General features: G+C 35.5%; 1 pseudogene; it reads left to right on the top strand.

Moving 5' to 3' along the window:
* LOC141552844 (mitochondrial carrier homolog 2-like) overlaps positions 1–18,921 on the top strand; it is a 36,121-nt pseudogene extending 17,200 nt beyond the window's left edge.
* The last annotated feature ends 728 nt before the right edge of the window (positions 18,922–19,649 follow it).

Consider the following 19,649-nt stretch of genomic DNA (forward strand, 5'->3'; position numbering starts at 1 on the left):
ATGAGCAGAACCAGAAGATCATTATACACTTCAACAACAATACTGTATGAGGATGTATTCTGATGGAAGTGGAAATCTTCAACGTAAAGAAGATCCAACTCACTTCCAGTTGATCAGTGATGGACAGAAATAACTATACCCAGAGAAGGAACACTGGGAAATGAATGTAAATTGTTAGCACTACTGTCTATTTACCCAGGTTACTTATACCTTCGGAAGCTAATAATTAATGTGCAACAAGAAAATGGTATTTACACACATATATTGTATCTAGGTTATATTGTAACACATGTAAAATGTATGGGATTACCTGCCATCGGGGGGAGGGAGTGGAGGGAGGGAGGGGATAATTTGGAAAAATGAATAAAAAAAATTAAAAAAAAAAAGAAAATAATATTCTGTTACATTAATATACCTTAATTTATTCAGCCATTCTCCAACTAGTGGGCATTCACTCCATTTCAATTCCTTGCCATTACAGAAAGCGCTGCTATAAACATTTTTGCACATATGGGTTCTTTCCTCTCTTTTATGATCTCTTTTCAATACAGACCCAGTAGAGACAGTTCTAGATCAAAGGATATTCATAGTTTGATAGCCCTTCATGACATAGTTTTAAGTTAATTATTAATATTTTCTCTATACATTTTGTATGTCTAGACAGTTAACAAAACAATAAATCAAACCTTCATCTTTGCTGATTTTGATTTTCTAAAGTACTGAAATTTTAACAAGTAGTCTGACTTTAGCACTTCTCTGTCTCCCAATCCATCTCACATCTTCATCTACAATCACCTTCTTGTTAAAAGAAAACTTTGTCTGATTTGGGTTTATTGCCACCATTTACTTGAGATTGAAAGTCACATCACTAGTTAGAGCATCTAGAATTTAGCTGAAAAAACAAACTTTAGCCCTAATATCTAACTGGTTAATAATAAGAGAATTTCTGGCTTAGCATTATTACCTCTGTTTACTTAAGATGAACATATCAGTAAATAGTTCTAGTGCTAAAGGTTAGTTTGCAAATTCCAGCTATATCCCCAGTGTTTAATGACCAGTTTATAATTTTATTCAGTGAACATTTTCCTCTTAGGGTCTCTGTTCTATATTGTGTAAAATATTCACCCTCTTTTTTAACCCTCTGTAAAATTGCATTATATTCTTCTTATATAATAAACCTTTATAAACATAGGGTCTTTTTTGAAAGATCCTTCATATCAGAATCTTAAATTGTACTTTATGTAATATGAATACTACTTCTTATTCTAGGAGATTCATTATTGCTAACCTTTTCCTCTGACAGAAATGGCATTATTTCTATAAAGGAGTAGTAGGAAAGCCACAATGTTTTGGGATTTTTTTTCCTTTCTGGGGAGAATGAGGAAAAAGAAATCAAAGAATTAAGAATGATTTTTTCTAATCAGCGGGATGATTTCAGAGAAACCTGGAGAGTATTACATGAATTGATGCTAAGTGAAGTGAGTAGCACCAGGAGAACATTGTACGCAGTAACAGCAAGATTACATGTTGATCAATTCTGATACATGAGGTGATTTTTTTTTTTTTTTAGCAGTGAGGTGATTCAGCCAGTTCCAGTAGTCTAGATAAAGAGAGCCATCTGTACCCAAAGAAAGGATTGAGGGGATAGTGAAAAAACATTTTTTTGCTTTTTTGGTTATCCTTTGCTTGCATTTTGTTTTCTTTATTTTTTGATCTGATTTTTTTGTGTAGCATGATAATTCTGGAGATATGTATAGAAGAATCACACATGTTAACATATATTGGGTTATTTTTCATCCAAGGGAGAGGGTTGAGGGGAAGGAGGGAAAATTTTTGGAACACAGGTTTGCAAGGGTGAGTGTTTAAAATGCATGTTTTGAAAATTAAAAAAAAAAAGCTTTAATAAAAAAAATAAAATAAACCTTTATAAGGCTGCAAAAACTGCCTCTTAGGACTCACTGGTTTTTGTATACTATAGGTCCATACTCTTAGCATATAATAAACTGGCTTTTAAAGTGTTCCTGCATGTTGATAGAGCTGATTGGCAGAGTAACTATCAATGGATCCCTGGATAATATTTAATGGCATTCTGATTAATGAATTCATCCCCAAACCTCCATTTGAGGAAGCACACATGCCAACTGTGCTTTCTCCAAACTAACTTCAACCAATGACTTCTTAGACCTTCCTCCATTGTGGAGGAAGATCTTTGTTTTTTAAGTTCTGTTTTATCTGTTTATTAGAAAGTAAGCTCTTTGCAATTTGGAACTATGCTCAAAGGGCTATCAAACTGTGCATAATCTTTGATCCAACAGTGTCTCTACTGTGCCTGTATTCCAAAGAGATCATATAAAAAGGGGAAAGAACTCACATGTGCAAAAAGGTTTGTAGCAATCCTTTTTTGTAGTGCCAAGGAACAAGAAACTGAGTGGAGTCCTATTAGTTGGAGAATGACTGAATAAGTTATGGTATATGAATGTTATAAAATATTATTGTTTTATAAGAAATGATCAGCAGAATGATTTCAGAAAGACCTGGAGAGACTTACATGAACTGATGCTGTGAAGTGAGTAGAGCCAAGAGACCATTGGACACAGCAACAAGATAATATGATGATCATCTACAATGGACATGGCTCTTTTCAGCAATGAGGTGATTCAAGGAAATTCCAATAGACTTGTGATGGAGATAGACAAAAGACTATGGGGAGTGAATATGGATCATAGCATAGTAATTTTACCTTTGTTGTTGTTGTGTGCTTGCTTGTCTTTTTTCCCCCTCTCATTTTTTCCCTTTTTGATAATGATAAATGTGGAAATATGTATAGAATAATTGCACATGTTTAATCTATATTGGATTACTTGTTGTCTAGGTGGAGAGAGAGGGAGAAAAATATGCAACACAAAGTTTTACAAGAGTGAATGTTGTCAAAGGATATGAACAGACAATTTTCAGATGATGAAATTAAAACTATTTCCACTCATATGAAAGAGTGTTCCAAATCACTATTGATCAGAGAAATGCAAATTAAGACAACTCTGAGGTATCATTACACACCTGTCAGATTGGCTAAGATGACAGGAACAAATAACGATGAATGTTGGAGGGGCTGTGGGAAAACTGGGACACTGATGCATTGTTGGTGGAGTTGTGAAAGAATCCAACCATTCTGGAGAGCAATCTGGAATTATGCCCAAAAAGTTATCAAAATGTGCATACCCTTTGACCCAGCCATACTACTACTGGGCTTATACCCCAAGGAACTACTAGAGAAGGGAAAGGGTCCTGTATGTGCCAAAATGTTTGTGGCAGCCCTTTTCATAGTGGCTAGAAGCTGGAAGATGAATGGATGTCCATCAATTGGAGAATGGTTGGGTAAACTATGGTATATGAATGTTATGGAATATTATTGTTCTATAAGAAATGACCAACAGGAGAAATACAGAGAGGCTTGGAGAGACTTACATCAACTGATGCTGAGTGAAACGAGCAGAACCAGAAGATCATTATACACTTCAACAATGATACTGTACGAGGATGTATGCTGATGGAAGTGGATTTCTTCAACATAGAGAAGAACTAATCCAATTCCAATTGATTAATGATGGACAGAACCAGCTACATCCAGAAAAGGAACACTGGGAAATGAATGTAAACTGTTATTTTTACCTTCTGAATCCAATTCTTCCTGTGCAACAAAAAATTCGGTTCTACACACATATATTGTATCTAAATTATACTGTAATATATTTAACATATATAAGACTGCTTGCCATCTGGGGGAGGGGGTTGGGGGAGGAAGGGAAAAAATCTGAATAGAAGTAAGTGCAAGGGATAATGTTGTAAAAAATTACCCATGCATATGTACTGTCAAAAAATGTTATAATTATAAAATAAAATAAAAAAATAAAAAAATAAAAAATAAAAAAAGAGTGAATGTTGAAAACTATCTTTGCATATATTTTGAAAAATAAAAAGGTGTTATAAAAAAAGAATGTATCAGTACAATTTAATACAGTGCCTGATGAATAATTAATGCCCTCTCTGACTAGTTCAAATAGTGAAAAAAGACCACCTTTTAGGTGTTAACAAGGTGGTGGAAAACATTCAAGAGATCCATTCTTTTTCTTCTCTCAGAGACTCAGATATCCTATTTCAAAGGGAAATACTTGTTTTGGGGGTGACAGTATGGTGTAGCAGAAAGACATTAGACCTATATTTCAATGTCTTGCCCCTATCTCACTGGAGTTCCAGATTGTAGAAAATTAGTTGTGGTGGGTTTAAGTTACTCAGGAAGACTGGTTTATTTTCTTACATCTTTGGGGCAAAAACATAGCTCCTGGCCTCTCTAGACACTTGCTTCTTCTTTGTCTTCTTTCCCACTAGAAAAACATGGGAGGAACAAATACAAAGACTCAAAATTTAAATGTGTGACCAATTGTCTTTTTGAGCTTAGCACATCAAATTATATATATCAATGGTGTGTAGATGCAAAGGCCGTTTGTCTATTATTACTCCCATTTCACAAATGAAAAAATAGGCTGAAAAAACTGGTGTCTTAATTATATACTTAAATGTGAAGAAAGATTTGAACTCAAATCTTCCTGATTCTAAATTCAGCATTCTACATACTATATCCATTTTGTCCATATCAATTTCCCTTGCTAGAAGAGAATACTGGAAAGGTTCTAATCTTGAACAGTATTGTGTGAGGACCTTTGGGAATGAAATTACTCTAAGTTTTGAGGACTTGGGAGAAAATATCTGTACCTATTTAATTTTGGTTTAATGTAATTGAATTTAACAAACACTTTTAAAGTATCAACTAAATCCTAGGGTTGGAGATAAGAAAGAGAAAAATAAAATTCCTTAAGCAATTTACATTCTATAGAAAGGATAAAACAGGCACTGGATTAGTTATACCCATAAATATTTACAACATATTCATTAAAATAAAATACATTAAAAAATAAAAAAACCCAAAATTCACTTAAAAGTGTTATTTAATTTAGTTTTTTCTTATGTAATTTCTCAGTAAATTTTTGATTTACTGAGGAATAAGTGAAATTTTTGATATTGTCAGTCACTAGTGTCTTGACAAATAATTTGATTGGATGTTTAAAGACCCTAAGGAGTTTTATCAAAAATTTCCATTATTACTTTGGATACTTCATTTCTTAAGTCTCATTTTTCTTCTCTGGGAAATGAAGTATAGGACTAGATAATTTTAAAGATTCCTAACAATCTTAAAAGGGATAGTTAGATGGCTCAGTGGATAGAGCAGGAGTCTAGAAAATCTAAGTTCAACTCTTACCTCAGACACTTACTAGCCATGACTCTTAGCCTTTGCTTTGATCCACTGGAAAAGGCAATGACAAACCATTCCAGTATTTTTGTCAAGAAAACTCGATGGACAGTACAATTCATGGATTTGTGAAGAGTTGGACACAACTGAATAATAACAATATGATTCTATGACACATTAACTATAGTTAAGTATATTAATGCATATTAACTATAGTGATTTTATAATCAATATGTAGGGGTTGGAATACCAAAATCTAACCTTTCAAGAAAGTTATTTGATTGGTTGAAAGGAAGCCATGGAAAATAGATTCATGATTGATCCAACTATTCTGGAAAACAATTTGTAAATATGCAAAAAAAAAAGACTAAGATTTCCATGCTCTTTCATTTATTTTTAACATATTTCTACATGATGACATACACAGCCCATTGCTCTTAAGAATATCAAAGATGGAAAGGTTTCACATATACCACAATATTTAATAGCAGCCTTTTTTGTGGTAATAAAGAACTGGAAACAAAGTAGATATCTGTACATTAAGGAGTGGCCAAATAAAGTCTGACATGAATGTAATAGAAATATTGCTGTGCCATAAGACATAACATATAAAAATTTTAAAAAGCATGGGAAAATATGTGAATGGATACAGAGTGAAGCAAGCAGAAATAAGAAATCAATATAGGAAATGATGTAAATGGAAAGAACAATAAACTGGAACTGAATATTATGTAAATATAATAATTAAGTTTGGCCTTGGAGAATAGAAAGGAAAATACCATTTCCTTTACTGCAGAAGTAGTGGTCTATAAGTCTGGAAGACTGCAGTCAGCCACAGTTGTTGTGTGGGTTGGTTTTGCTGAAGAGTTTTTTCTTTTTTAAATCTTTTTCTTTCTTTCTTTCTTTTTAAAGAAGGAAAATCTCTTTGGCATGAAGGGGGGAAAGATATATTTGGAATGTGATGAGTAACAGATAAATAAGTTTAATTCAAGGAGGGAGCTGGCAAGTCTGCAGATCTACCAGAAGTGTTCGAGGGCAGAAATTACCATTCTTGTCTGGAGGTGATGACAAAATCTCCTAGCCTCAAGTCACTAAAGAGAGGCAGATCTCTGAACCCATGAAATGCAGGGGCCAAGATGATTGGAAAGTTCAGTACTTCTTGCTGGAGATCATATATGATAAAAGGCTTAACAAGTAGGGAAGTCATCAGGGGAAGAGATACCCACAAAAAGTTTTGAGTTTGAGTGAGACCTAAGATTCAAGACTGTATCTATTACTTTGTTTTTTAATCATTTCAGTTATGTTCAACTCTTTGTAACCTCACTTTCAGCTCATTTTACAGAAGGAGAAACTAAAATAAACAGAGTTGGGTGACTTGTCCAAGGTCTCACAATTAGTAAGTAGCTGAGCCATAAATGAACTTAGGAGGAGGAGGCTTCCTGACTCCAGGTCTGATACTTTATACTACAACACCTAGCTGCCCTTATATCTACTAAAAAGGCTTAAAAAAACCCTTCACCCCTGACTGAAATCTGACTAAAATCTATATATAACCTGAGAGAGAGCTAGAAAAAGGATATAATGAGGTAGGAAGAGAATACAGAAACAAGACAAACTTTCTGTCTCTCTACTACTCCACAAATTTCCCTCCAGTCCGAGGGGGTTTATTTGCTTTAGACTTTTGCCTGTAAAAGGAGAATCCAATTTTTGCTTTCAAGACATTTGCCAATAACCAAGATGGCAACTTCTTGACCCATGGTATAGGAACATAATCAAAATCTAAATTGTTTTTACAAGAAAAAGAATAACAACAAAAAGAAATTTAAAGTCTCTTTTGGTCTGAACTTATGCACCCATGGCTGCTGTGCACCCCCTTCCCCAATAAGTACACCAAACATATCCTCTCCAGATCCATCCATCTGCCCCAAGCTCGGAGGAGCTGAGGCAACACACAAACAGCCAACAAAGTCCATGCATCTGTTCTGCCTCAAGTATGGAGTTAAGAATGGATTGTCTGGTTGGTTTATAATGAACTGGCTATTTTGATATGCTTGTGCACAACCAGTGGGGAAAAAATGCATCTTTTCCCCTTCATCATCTGAAGATTTATTTGAAAGATTTGTTTTGTGGCTATTCTGGGTAAAACTCCTGATGATCTGACTTAAAAAGTAATTTATTTCTCTTTGCAAGAGTTCAGCTGGTTGCCATAGGAATATATTAGCTGCAGAGCAAGGAATAATTAGCCTGATTGGTTCTTTTGTGTTCCTTAATTTTTTCCATTCTGGGAATTTAACATATAATTATGGGGATTATTTTCCTTTGACTTTTTTTTTAAAATTAATTTCAAAACCAAATTCTGATGGCAAATAATGATCATATTTGTTAATCAATACAACCTGGTTTTTCCTTTCAAATAAAACCAGAGGATTGTTGTCTGAAAGTTGGAAATAGAATGATTGAGCTCTTGGCCATTCTTGTTGATCACAACAATATTAATGGTTCCTTTCAATCAGCACTAATGACAGTTGTTCTTTATTTATTAGGGCTGCAATATGCTGGAGTAACAAATGAGATAAAGCTGTCTGTTGATGGTGAAGTGAATCTATTTCACATTTGGAATGAGGAACACTGCCGCTTGTTTGTCCAAACTATTGGGGTTAGCTTAGAGAAGATTTCACATGGGGTACCTAATCCTTGCTCAAAATAGCATTCAAATCCTTCACAAACAATTCAAAGTGCCATTTTTTTTAATTGTTGTTCAGTTGTTTCAATTGTGTTCAACTCTTCATGACCCTATTTGGGGTTTTCTTGGCAAGGATACTAGAGTGGTTTGCTGTTTCCTTCTCCAACTTACAGAGGAAACTGAGGTAAATAGGGGTAAGTGTTTTGCCCAGGGTCACATAGCTAGTAAGTGTGTCTGAGGTCATATTTGAACTCAGGTCTTCCTGATTCTGGACCAGATGCTCTGGTCCAGATGCTCCCTAAATGCTACCCTATGTATATTTATATAGCATTTTAAATTTTGCAACCTACTTAATATATGTGATGTGATCTGAAGCAGTACAGTGGAAGCAGACCTGGATTTGAAGTTAGAGAATCTGGACTTGAATTTGCCATCTCCTTATGTTACCATGGACAAATCATTTAACTTCTCCAAGATTCAAGAACCTCTTCTGAAAAATGAATTTAGAGTAGATAACTTCGGCAGTCTTTTCCAGCTCTAACTTTGGTTTTAATTTCTCTTTTGAAGAATTAAATAAAACTTTTGAAAATGGTGTTATTAGAGACATGTATGATTGAAAACAGATGACATGTAATGAGAAAGGAGGGAAATCAGAATAGATAGTTTATTTCTATCTATTCAATGTCAAGAGAATGAGGGGAAGGGCTACTGTATGTCTGTGGGAAATTTCTAGAAAGATGGGGACAAAAGTTGCATGTGTAGATGGATGGCAACCATTGTACCATTGGAGTTTCTATACTATTTTTTTATCCAAATTTGTTTTATTTGAACTTCCAGAATAAGAAAAAAGAAAAACAGAAAAGCAATACAAAACAAAATGAAACCTAAAAAAAGAGAACATTATCATGTGTCTGGCAGAACATCAGGGAGGATTCAAAATATATAACAATAAATACCAATTTAAGAAAGTATATATATTAGTGAAAGAAATTATATTCATAAGTGTCTTTTTTTTACTTCCTTATAAATTGCTCTTTTGCTCTCTGCTACACATCTTTTTTACTTTATTTTTTCCCTCACCACCCCAAGCAAGCTATAATTAAAAAAAAGATATATTTAATATACATCTGTAGATATATACAAACACATAAATACATACATATCTCCCTTTCATCCCACCACCATTCTCAAAAAGCTACAGTTAAGAAAAGATATATTTATCTATACATATATACACTTACACATTTACTCCACATATACACATGGCTGTCTTATCCCTGCTGACTCTTTCATTAAATTCTGTTCCATAATTTGGCTTATTATTATTTAAACTCCCTCCACCCAAGAATCCTTCCCTTGTCTTCTCTCACGCTTTGCTTCCCCTTCCACCTACCTTTATTTCTTTGAAGATTTTATACCTTATATAGATACATAGAAAGATAGATAGATGTTATACCTTTCATGGTATGTATGTGGTATTGTCTATTGAACCTATTTGTGATATGAGTAGGTTTTCAGAACTACAAGCCCTCCTTCTCCCTTGTTTCTATTCTTCTGCACCTCATTTGTATAACATGACTACAATTTTTACTTTTACTCTGCCCAGTCTTTGTTTTAAGCTTACCCTATTGTTGATGTAAATCTTAAACATAAAGTATACATTTTCCATGTTAAAAAACATAAACAATTTTGTCCATATTTAAACAGTTTGTTCATGTTGAGTTCCTTAAAATTGCTCTTTGATATTGTCTCTTATATGTTAACTTTTCTGTTAAGTTAGGGTTTGGTTGATAGAAAGCCCTTAAAATCTGCAAGTTATTGAATGTCCATTTTTTTCTCGTTCAAAATTATAGATAATTTTGCTGGGTATGATATTTTTGGCCACAGGCCTAGTTATTTTGCTTATCTATAGATATAATTCCAAGACCTATGGTCTTTTATTGTAGCTGCTGATAAATCATGTACAATTCTAATCATAGCTTTAACATTTTTTAATTTTTTTTTGTTTGTTTCTTGCAAAAATTTCTCTTTGATCTGGGGGTTTTGAAATTTGGCAATAATATTCCTATGTGTTCTCCACAAAGGATCTCTTTGAGATGATCAGTGGATTTTTTTTTCTATTTCTACTTTTCCCTCATGTCCTATCATTCCAGGACAATTTTCTTGGATTATTTCTTGCATTATTGTGTCAAGGTTCTTTTTTTGGTTACAATTTTCTAGTAGTCCAATTATTCTTATATTTTCTCTTCTTGATCTGTTCTCCAGATCTTTGGGGTTTTTTTCTATGAGATGTTTCACATTCTGTTCTATTTTCTCATTCTTTATAATATGTTTTGTTATTTCTTGGTCTCTCATAGCTTCACTGGCTTCCCCTTGCCTTACTCTATTTTTCAAGGAGTTATTTTCATCTTTGAGACTCTGAACTGTCTTTTCTAATTGATTACCTTTTTTTTTTTTTCATAATCTTGTTCTTCTTGGATGGTTTAAATTTTTTCCTTTAGTTTTTCCTCAATGTGTTTCATTTGATTTTTGAATTCTTTTTTGAGTTCTTCTATAAATTTCCTCTGGGCAGGGAAACATTTCACATTATTCTTTGGGGTAGAAGCTTTTTTTTTTTTTTAATACTAAAGTAGCCTCCTCTGAAAATGAACCCCTAGTCTTCCCTGTTCCCATAATATGTTTCAGTGGTGGGGTTCTTTCTTCTTTGCTGGCTCATTTTTTAAATATGTGGTATTAGTGTAAACACCTCAAATTATGGGGTGAGGGGATGGTGCCTCAAGCTTTCCTTCAGTTCTCACTCTGACCAGGAACCCCAAACCAAGAGCTCCACCCTCCTACAAGTGCCTACAGCCAGCAGTGCCCTGCCCCACTGCTTCTGCACTCTCCAGGTTGCTGGTTCCTTCTTGTCCAGGCCTGTATTTCAGCAGCCCAGTTGGAAGTTAGCAATCAGCCAAGTTCACTCTGTCTTCCAGGACTCACTCCCCAACTCTGTGTGGTTCCTGCTGAGATTCCAGTCACAACCAGATAGCCCAAGGGTTCCCCACTTGATGTTTCTGAGGAGCTAGCCTGGAGGTATTTTCACTTCAGACAGTGTATCCCAGGGTCTTTTTTCAGATCTTGTCTATCAGGAGGACCCCTGTTCTGCCCCAAGTCTTCTTGTTTTTCACTAGTTTATGTTCACTCTGACATGCAAATTTGTTCTATTTGTGGGGGAAATCAGGAGAGCTTGAAATTTACCAACCTACTTCACATTATTCTCCCAGTTTTATATATATATATATATATATATAATAGCAGATACACAGGAGAATTGAACTATAATTTCCATGCAAATTATCACATTCCAGACTAAGCTAAGGAACAAAAAGTTCAAATGATTTGCTCAAGTCACATAGTTACTAGAGAGCTAAATGGGAGTGTGATGGTAGATGTTTAACAACTAGTTCTTCCTCCCAAAAAATGTATGCAGAACACATTTTAAATTTAATCTGGATTATTAACATTTTCTCCATCACTTTCTCAAGTCAACAAATCAATAAAGCAATAAATAAACCCTTGATTTGTAATGTTGCCTGATTTTCAAGGTATAAAGGCTCACACTGAAAATTTAACCAGCTCTGGATTGTTCTTGGAAGCCAGTAAAAGCTGGTTCTAGCACACCATTGGAGATAGGTTTCTGACTCCGTCTCATACTTATTCTACTATAGTTTCTTGTAATATTCTCTCTAAAATGTAATGTTCTCTCTTGAGGTTTTCTTGGGGTCTCTGGAAGCAGCCTTTGTTTCAGTTCAGTAATCACAAGACTACAGTCAGGGATAAAGTCCAAATTTTTTATTGTCTCTTTCCAAGTCTTGTCTCCTTTCCTGTGGCCCGGTTAGCTTTCTTATAGCCCAGATCCTTTATTATCTCCTTTCTGGGGCTGGGCAGCTTTCTGGAGAGCCTTTCAGTCTGGCCTTGGTTCCGAGAGCTTGAGCTCCCGCCTGCCTTCTCTGACTTCTGAATCTCCTCGACTGAAACTTGGCTGAGGCTCCTAGCTTATATATGGTCTCTTATCAAAGGTGTGAATCTTGTAGAACTATAGTAAGTACTAAGTACATGTACTGAACTAGAGAACTGTTAAGCACCATGCTAAATAACCATTGTCTCTATCAATTCTACTGACTTAGCACCTTGTTTCAAGTTCTGGCCCATAGCAGTTTCTATTTCTAATAATAAAGGTCTTTAACTTAAGAATCCACCACAATTCCAGAGGATTAGATATAGAGGACATTTCACATCTCCCAAAAGAGAAATGATAAACACAAGACATAATGAGATATATATATTTTATGCATAGACAATAGTAAATTTATTGTGCTTGATTATGCATATTTATTATAAAGATTTTCTTTTTTCTTTCTTTTTTTTTTTTCCATCCTCAATAGGAAAAGGCAAAGTAGGAGAGAGATGGTTGTTCAGGTAATGAGTTAGACTGGATGATCTCTGAGGTTTTTTCCTACTTCAAGGGTCTATAACTGCAATTCTGAAAGTAGGAAATTATAGTTGTGGTTTCACGAATCCTGCCTTCCAACTCTTCTATACCTGGATCTATCATAATACTGTATTACCCAGAGACTTAGCATGGCCAAGGTAGTGAAAGTTCAGAGACTGGCCTTCCATTTCCTTGAAACAAACTGTAGTTCAAGATACAAGTCACAGCTAGAGAGACGAAGGAAAGAAAATGCCATGTGAATCTAAAGAGATACAGAAATAAGCATTTCCAACCTTTGTCTTCTAAAGGAAAATCATTCCTATCCTTAATACATACTATTATCTCCTAAATTTATGCACAAAAATAATGAGCCTAACCCATTCCATTCTATAATGAAGAGAAGTTTTCAAAATTTTCTTTCATTATCCTTACATACTCTGAGTTCCTAAGTCATCTTCTGCCTCTAAGTCCTTTATGGAGTTTATTTGCTGCCATCGAAAAGATCAGAGACTGGAAAAATCTAGGAATGCTTTTATCACTTCCTGGCTCTACTCTCCACAACTATTTTCAAGATGATACTAAAGGGTTTCACAAGTTTTCCTCTAATTTTTACAGTTACTTTAAAAAAAAGTTTTGAATATACATTCCTTCATTTTTCTGGCTTGGTTCAGGATAGGACTCCAGATGCACATTAAAAGGCCATGAGCTTCAGAATTTTTCTAAGACAATTCAATTCAAATGGAAGTGACTGAGTACTCATACATGGCAAGGGCTAACATGGTGGTCAGAAAAACGATACAAGGACAATCTCAAGGTCTTTCTTAAGAACTTTAGAATTGATTGCATGATATGGAAGATACTGGCACAGGACCACCCAGCATGGTGTGCCCTCATCAGAGAAGGTGCTGTGCTCTATGAGCAAAGCAGAATTGAATTAGCTCAGAAGAAATGTGAGATGTGCAAAATTAGAAAATCTGTCCCAAATGTTCATGGGGACCACTCCTATCTGATCTGTGGTAGAGCATTCTGAGTTCATATTGGTCTGATCGGCCACAGTCCAATATACTAACTTGACTGAATGTAGTGATGTCATTTTGGTCCTTCGAGAAGAAAGGACAACAACCAACCAACCAACCAAAGGCTAAATTGCCAAAAAAAAAAAAAAAAAAAAAAGGTACTCTGAGTTACTACCTATACTTATCATATTGACTAATAAGCTAGAAAAGGAAAATAATAAATGTTGGAGGGGATGTGGAAAAAAAAGGAACATTAATACATGTTGGTGGACTGATTCTGTCATTCTGGAGAACAAATTAGAACTATGCCCAAAGGACTATTAAACTACATACCCTTTGGCCCAGCAATGCCTACTACTAGATCTGTATCCCAAAGAAATGAAAAACAAACAGGAAATAACTCATGGACAAAAAATATTTATGGCAATTCTTTTTATGGTGGCAAAGCATTGGAAATTGAGAGGGTGTCCATCAATTGGGGAATAGCTTAACAATTTTCAGTATATGACTATGATGAAACACTTTTGTGCTATACAAAAGTATGAGCAGGATGCATTCAGAAAAACCTGCAAAGACTTACATGAACTAATGCAAAGTGAAATGAGAAAAGCCAGGAGAACATTGTATATCATAACAGCAGCAACATAATGATCATTTGTAAATAACTTGTTATCCTCAATAATACAATGTTCCAAAATAGTTCTGAAAGACTTATAATGAAAAATGTTATACACTTCCAGAAAAAGAACTCATGGCATATGAATTCAAAGTGAAGCATACTTTTTTTGACTTTCTTTATTATTCTTGGTTGGTTGTTTTTTTTTTTAATCTGTATTTTCTTTTGCAACATGGCTAATATGGAAATTTTTGGCATGACTACACATATCAAATTATTTGCCTTCTTAGTGAGGGAGGAGGGGAAAGAGAAAGGGAGAAAATTTAGAACTAATTTTTTTTAATGTTAAAAACTTTTGTTTACATGTAATCAAGAAAAAAATTAATTAAAAATATCAAGTGAAAGGGCTCAGGCTTCTCCCTCAGGGTACTTGTCATCCTGATAAGTTTTCCTTTTTCTACCCAACCCCAAAAGCCACAACATATAAACCCCAAACCATGGAGTCAATGCCAATGCAGTCAGTCAGGAGGATGTCTTAGGAAGGAAACAGAATGGCTCCTACCAATCTTTTTAACGTGGGTGGAAGTGTGATCTTGTGGTGACTAGTAGAAAGGGAGGACATCATCCCATTAATTCTGGCTAAGCCTTTTTCCCTAGGTATCTCAAGATCCCTACCTCTGGAGAGTATTCATTGTAAATCCAGGGCTTTATATGTGGCATATGCAAAGTACATTAGGCTGTTTTGTTTTGTTTTGTTTTGTTTTCCAGGCAATTGGGGTTAAGTGATTTTCCCATGGTCACATAGCTAGTAAATTTAAGTATCTGAAGCTGAATTTGAACTCAGATCCTCCTGACTCCGGGACTGGTGTTCTATCTACTGCGCCACCTAGCTGCCCCTCTGTTTCCCATGTGATCTTGAACAAGTCATATTCTTTAGGTTTCAATTTTTTTAATATTTCCATATTTGTCATGTTATGCAAGAAAAATCAGACCAAAAGGGAAAAACAATGAGAAAGTAAACAAGCAAAAAAGGTGAAAATACTATGCTTTGATCCATATTCAGCTTCCTTACTTCTTTACATTTAGATGACATTTTCCATTCCAAATTCCAATTCTGTTGCCTTGAATCACCACATTTATGAGTATATTTTAAATGATTATACATGTAAAATCTATGTCAGATTGCTTGCTGTATTGGGCAGGGAGGGAGAGAGAAAAGAAAATTTAGAACTCAAAATCTTACAAAAATGAATGTTGAAAATTATCTTTACATTTGGGAAAATAAAATACTTATGAAAATTAAGAAAAATAAAATACTTATGAAAATTAAAACACACACAACTTACTTCCTGCCATGTACTCTGCAATCCTGTGATGCTGACTTCCTTGCTATTTTCATACAAAATACTTATCTCCTGACTTCATGCATTTTCACTGGCTGTCCATCTTGCTGGGAATACACTCTCTCCTCATCTCTGCCTCTGGTTTTCTTCAGGTGCCAGCTAATATCCCATTTTCTTTATAATCTACTTTATTTCCCAGTCTACTTTAATGCTAGTACCTTCCCCTTTATGATTATATCTAACTTATCCTATATGTATCTTGTTTGTACATGCTCTGAGCATGGTTTCATGGGCTTTCAAGTTGTGTGCATTCTGTCTCCCCCATTATTCTGTGAGCTCTTTGAGAATGGGCTGGGGCAGAAAAAGATTCTTTGCCTTTCATTGTATCCCCAATGCTTAGCCCAATGCCTAGCACTGAGTTGGTGCTTAATAAATGCTTGTTGAGTTAATCTGTTGGTTTTTTTTTAAATTTGGAATACTATTTTCCTTGTCCAGCCTTGGGGGCCTTTCTCTTATTCTCCAGAAAGATAAGCAACTGTGGCTTAGCAATCACATCTTCCAGTTCTTTCAATACCCTGAGCCTGATATCTTGAGTTCATTAAGATCAGCTAGAAATAAATTTCCTATCTTCCCATTGATCTTGTTTCAGCAACCTATCTTTTCTTTTGTCCTTTCTAATCCAGATTCCTTTCCTTGGCTGAGAAAACAGAAGCAAAATGAGCTGAGTAATTTTACCTTCTCTTCTTTTCTGTTACCAACTTTCTATCCTCTAAGCAACTTTCTTATCCGTTCTTTAATTCTTGTATTTTCTCCAACTTTGCTACAAAAAAACTACTGCTCCCTTTTTGACCATTCTTACTATTAACAACCAGCTTTCAAATCATTCTAAACTTTAGTACTCCAGACTCCTAAAACTTTTTCTACCTTTTAACTCTATCCATTATTTCCCTTTCCTTCTATTTCCTATACCTATTTTTTTGAGATCAAAATTTGTCATTGAGTTTCCTATGTGTCACTGGAAACAGTACCTTTTTCTTCACCATTAGAATTATTTCTCTCTGTGGCTTTAGAATTTCATTCCTGTAATTTCTCTTCTCTCTTAAACCAATTTTTCCCCTATAAAATCTTAGTTTATCTTAGTGAGTCTATATATCCGTTCCCTGAGCCCTTTGACATTTGATTTTTTTTTTTTTTTTTGAGGCTGGGGTTAAGTGATTTGCATAGGGTCACACAGCTAGGAAGTGTTAAGTGTCTGAGATCAGATTTTTATTTTTATTTTTTTTTTTTTTAAGGCTGGGCTTAAGTGACTTGCCCAGGGTCACACAGCTAGGAAGTGTTAAGTGTCTGAGACCAGATTTGAATTCAAGGCTAGTGTTCTCTCCACTTCGCCACCTAGCTGCCCAGACATTTGCTTTTTAAAAATCTTGGGTGCATGTCAGATTATGCCTAGATTTCCTCTTCTTTATCTCACATTTTAATTAAGATGAAGTTATCTCTCTACCCCAAAGTTCTTATCATTTCTACTCAAGCAATCAGATTCTCTTTGGTGAGAATTAAAAAGTAGTTTCTCCTCATTGCATTCTCCATCTTATATAAGATAAGATTAATATAGGGCAGCTAGATGCCACAGTGGCTAGAGTATGAACCCTGAAGTCAGGAGGGCCTAAGATCAAATCTGATCTCAGACACTTAACATTTAACCAGCTATATGACCCTGGGCAAGTCACTTAATTCTAGTTGCCCACCCTCCCCCAAATTAATATTAAGATAAACCAAGAATTCATCATTTAGAGAGAGAATGGTAGTGAGGGTTAACTGGAGAGATTTGCTGGGGGTTACATTTGTTTAGACTAAAGGAAGGGATGTTGGGACTTTTTCTCACAGGATTTCCCCATTTGCTTTGAATCCATTTATTCTGATCAAGGAACTTACATTTCCCCTCTAGACCTTGCTTTGTATCTTCTCACTATGTCCAAACCTGTTTTTCTCTTTCTGAGATTCAAGTGCCCCCTGTACAAGCACTTAAAAAAACCTGATGTGAAGCTGATCCAACTGTCCCTTACATTTGCTTGAGACTCAATAAATGCTTCAGAAAACTTTCCATGAGTCTCAACCCATAATTCTCAATTAGAGCATTTGTGAATTAGTCCTCTGCTGGAAATGAGTGGTCTATGTGACTTCAGAGGTTCCCTACAGCTCTAAATGTCCATGATTTCATGAAACATTCTATAAATAGGTTGCCTGGAGTCACATAGGGAGTTTAATGACAAATCCTGGAGTTTTGAACATCATTCCTTCCAACCTCCACATTGTTCAAATGAAACCCATGCTCTTTGTTCCTATCTGCCTCCTCTGCTATATACCTTCTTCAGATCCTTCTCATTGAGGGAAAGTTTGGGGAGTGATGAGGTCAAGTGCTCCTAAGTATATTCCTGGGACATTTCATTGGGAATAGGCTGGGGAGGGCTACTCTGTGTAGAGAAGTGGGTTCTCAGAGAAGTTTTACCAGACCTTGGAAGTCCCTTGGAAAATAATATCTGGAAGCCACCAGCCTTGGAATGTGATCTGGGACCTGGTTGGTCAGTGGCTTGGTCCCCGAGCCTGCTCTTCTGGCCACCCACCCATCCGTCCGGGAGTGCCATCATAGCAGAGGTGGCCAGTCAGGTGTTGCTTGGCTTGAGACTCACCATCCTCTTGCAGCTGCTTATGTATGTGAAAGTGCTCATACAAGTGGGATATGAGCTTCATCCTCCAAATATGGGAAGAAGCATTTTTGGGCAGCAAGTCTATCAACTGCCTGGTCTCTTTTGTTATGCTCAACATATTATGAATATGGATGGAAAAAGTGGGCTCTTTAAAGGCTTAGCTCCCAGACTCTGTTCTGGAGCCATTGAAACTGTGGTCCACAGTAAAGTTTTGCAAGGATCTCCAACTCTGCAAAAAGATGGCCCATCCAGCTTTGACAAGGTTATCAAGGAGATTACTTGAGAGATGATGGCTTGTTCTGCTGCTATCCTCGTTACACATCCCTATAGTACAATTCATTGGAAGAGAGACAAATGCCGTGGACTGTGTGACTTCATAATAACCATTTACTGAGAGGAAGGCTTCTTAGGATTCTTTGCAGGTCTTATTTCTCTCCTTTTGGGGGACATCATTTCCTTGTGGCTCTGTAATTCTTTGGCCTACCTTATCAATATAACCCCATTGGAGAGTGGGGTTTCCACTGTGAATAAAATGAAGAGTTATCCCCAATCTGTCACCAGATTCTTTGCCAATATGCTGATCTATCCCTTTTATCTTAAACCTGATGGCTATCAACCCTAAATGCTGGTGGATGCCCTCCTTATGCCCCATTTTATACTTCCTGTTTAGACTGTTGGTGCATGCTGCAAAAGAGGGAAACATGAGTCACAGAAATAGATTGTTTTTCCAGAAGGTCTCATTTGGGAAGACTTATTATTGTGACCTGAGGATGTTGATTTGAAGGGGTAGGAGCAATGACATTGCTGTAGTCCCAGATGCACAGAATTATGGGAGAGAATGTTGATTTCTATACAGTGTGGTGCACTTTTTAAAATAATCATTTAATCTTGGAAAATGGAGGTATTTGGTGTCTGCCTTTTTTGTTCATTTCCCAGTGCAAGCTGCTTTACTGTTGAGAGTTCTCAGTGATTGTTTTTACTGAAATGGGCAGTTTTTGCTTTGGGTTTAAATATGATTTACATAAAGCAAAATTGCCCTTTTCTAGAGGAATGGGCAGATTATTGTGGTGTTTAATCCTCAATCTTAAACTTTTTAGGAATGAAAAATCATTAAATTCCAAACAGGAATAAAAACAACTTATGAAACTTTGGAAAAATTAATAAAGCAACTTTCTAGGAGATAAATAATTACTCTTCTCTTGTGGACTCTGTCTAAGGAGACAGTAGGATCCCCACAGAGCCTATTTCCTGGTATAGGGAATAAATAAATAACTATGTTTCTCTGGCCCCATCCCTTATTCTGCACAACTCAATGGAAATAAAAGTGAGTTTTGAGAGAGGCATGTTAACAATAGCAAAGATTATTTTAAAATTCATTTAACCAAAAAAAAAATTGCATTTAACCAAAATGAAGTACAAGAAAGTTGACTTGGTAATGAAGTCATGACTTCAACCTTCCTTCCCTATAAAGCTCCACAACAAACTTTGTAAAGTAAAAAACACAAATTAG

The sequence above is a fragment of the Sminthopsis crassicaudata genome, chromosome 2 (assembly GCF_048593235.1).
Source record: "Sminthopsis crassicaudata isolate SCR6 chromosome 2, ASM4859323v1, whole genome shotgun sequence".
NCBI lineage: Eukaryota > Metazoa > Chordata > Mammalia > Dasyuromorphia > Dasyuridae > Sminthopsis > Sminthopsis crassicaudata.